The following is a 3,371-nucleotide window of genomic DNA, read 5'->3' on the forward strand; positions in this document are numbered from 1 at the left end:
TGTTGAGGTGACAGGGGTGGCTTTGACAAGGTAAAATTATTTATTCCTTTTTATTTGCTTCTTATAATTATTTATTTCATTCATATATAATACATCTTGTTATTATTTTTTTGAAAAACAAAGAATTTCAAAAAATATACAAATATTGTTTTATTGTTGTATAGGTTGTAGCAGAGAAGAAATGGAGAGAAGTGAGTTCAGTATTCAAGTTTTCTCCAACCACAATAAGTGCTTTATATACATTAAGGAAACATTATTTCACTTTCCTTCACCATTTTGAACATGTTTACTTCTTTAGCCGTGATGTTTTGGATGATAAATTTTCAGGTTAGTAAGATTCATGTGTTAATTTCTTTTGTACTAAATATATAGATATATTTTCACATTAATGTCTATTTGTTCTGGTATGTGATAGCATTTGTATGCATGTGATAACATTTTGTGTATTATTACTAAGCTATCCATATTAATTTTTTACCTCGATCGATTATCCCAAGTGTAATTGTAATATCCCGGAAAATTTTTCGTTGAAATTTTATGCGTAAACGTGTTGGGTTCTATCTTCAAGAATGAATTATAAATTTTACGTATGGAATGTCTTAGATTATGACTCACCATTACGTAGAGTATCAAATAAGCTTTTCAAAGATATGTAGATCATCCAAAACGGACACCCGAGCTTCGAGTTATGAACATTCCGATCGAACCGTGAATAGTAGTGAATAGTAAAACATGCAGGAAAAGTACTGAGGCCTGGCGTATTTTTTCTTCAACTTTAAACGATTATAACTCCTTGTACATAATGATCTGCGTGATCTTCTATATATCAATGGAAATCTGCGAGTCCTCAATCCAATGAAATTGATTTCATCCAATTTATCTATTGGAGAAAAAAGTTATGGTTGATCTACTTCATCCTATCAAAAATAAATTTTTGGGTCAACTTCAAACGATCATAAATCCTCATACACAATGATCTGGGTGAGATACTATATATCAACGAACAAATATGAGGGTCCTCTTTCTAATGAAATTAGTTTCATCCAATTTGGATATCGGAGTAAAACGTTATGGTTGATCTACTTCAGACTATCAAAACAGTTCATCAAAGGATAGATTCGAGAATTATTTGATTTTTAGGGGCGTTTTGGTCATTCCTCCTGACCCAAAATCCGTCCAAATCCTACATTAAAGCCTATTAGAAGCATAATATGTTATATTTCATCAAATTCCCTCAAAAAGAAAATCCTAAGCTCCTACATCCAACTTCAAGAACGTCCAAAGTTCACCATTAATTCTGCAAATTTATTCAAGATTCCAAGTTCCTAGTTCAAGAACTTCAAGAACCTCCAAAGTTCACCATTAATTCTGCAAATTTATTCAAGATTCCAAGTTCCTAGTTCAAGAAATGCAAGAACCATCATTCAAAGGCACGATTAACATCTCAAAAATGAGTATCGATCTAAAGTTCATTATTCAAGGTATGTGGGATTTTTTCCAACAAGAACTCTCTTTCGTTCTTGTGCCCAAAAGTAATTTTCTTTAAAAAGGCATGACTTTTATTTGATTTTTACGAATTTGAAGCATGAACTCATATCTTATAATGATTATTATGAAATCTTGATGTTTATGATTTTGAAAGATGAATTTACATGTGTGGAGATATAAAGCATGAATCTTGAATGATATTTATCATGATTTTGATATTTGGGTCGTGAATCTCTATTGGAAATTATGTTTTTGAGAAAGTGTGTGTTATAAGCACGTTGATGTTGAATATTTGAGATATTTGAATGATTTGACCTTTTGGTCTTAATGGAGTTGTTTTGAGCTTGAGTGTGAAAGAAATTCACAACGTGGTTGATTTTGATAGATGGAAAGCATGATGGCTCCCGATGTATATTTATATATTACTGAAATTATTTTATTGTGGATTATCTTTGAAATGATCTGAGCTAAGTCCGGGAGAAATCTTTAGCACCGAGTGGGAGGTATAAAGAGACCTTACTTCCCTAGAACTACATGCCCCCGTAGGAGTGAGCCTGAGGTTAATTTATATAGTGATCACTAGTTTGTGTGGATTTGATATCGATAGTCCTACTCCGATGGCAAGGATAGGATGACTCTCCCCAACGTGGGTTGTATATTGGACTTCATGTAGCTCACATGATTTATGTCGGTTATAGGATCTCCCAGTGTGTGTGTTTCCTTGTGTCTATGGTGAATGGTGAAGTGATTTGAAAGTGGAATTGTGAAAGTTATTCTTTCGAAAGATTTAAATGATATTTACATTATGAGAATTGATATTCTTGATGAACTGAAAGTGATTGACAAATTATATGATGACTCACATGTTACTGTACTTATTTCATCCTCTCATGATTATGATGATTTTCTTCGTGCTATGTGAGTCTTTCATACATCCTGCATATTTCTTATAAATATTTATGATGATGATGTTTATAAAACTGCATACATCCCTATATACTCGGTTCCTTTCCATGGTACTGACCCATATCTTCGGATGCGGGCTGCATTTTCTCAGAATGTAGGTTCAGGTGCTCAGTTCCAGGTTCGACAGTGATTCTTCGGGCACGCTGTTCTACATCCTCTGTTGTGGTGAGTCCTCATGTTTCGAGGACGTGATGTCTGATGTTGGTTTCACGGAATCGTTTACATTTGATAACTGAGTATGAGTCAGTTGGGGCATGTCTCAATGGCTCGCTGGTTTTATTGATTTTCTTAGAGGCTTGTCAGACTAGTATAGATGTTGGGAGTTATCTAATATGTCGTATTTTGTTATCTTTTTGAAATTCTTTTATTTTTGGATGATGATTACTCTGCTGATATTTGAGGGTTATTTATAGAAACCCCGTTGATTTTTGTTGAACTGAATGAAAATGGCTCAAAGGGTTTGCTTGGGGCTACTCGTAGCCTCAAGCACCGTGTGACGCTCCGGGACCCATTTTTTGAGGCTTTACAAACTTGGTATCAAAGCCTAAGGTTTTAAGATGTCCTAGGGAGTCTGATAAGCCGTGTTAAGTAGAGTCTTGATCATCGGTGTGTAGTGCACCACATCTATGAGAAAGAGGCTACAAGACGTTTTAGAAAAAAATATGATTCTTTCTTTCAGAAGTCTATCGTTCTTAAAGTGTCTCTGTCTGCTATTGATTCGTGCTCTCCTCTTTCAGAAATATGCCTCCACATCGAGCAAGAAGAAATAATGATGGTTAGCAGCCTCAACCCGCTGACCCATTGAATGAAAACGTGTCTCATGCTGAATTTTTGGCAGCCTTTCAGGCGCTGGCCCAAGCTGTTACTGCAAATGTTCAAGCCAACCCGGCCCCGGCTTCACAACAGTAGGGAGGTGA

Source organism: Capsicum annuum, unplaced genomic scaffold (assembly GCF_002878395.1).
Source record: "Capsicum annuum cultivar UCD-10X-F1 unplaced genomic scaffold, UCD10Xv1.1 ctg4787, whole genome shotgun sequence".
NCBI lineage: Eukaryota > Viridiplantae > Streptophyta > Magnoliopsida > Solanales > Solanaceae > Capsicum > Capsicum annuum.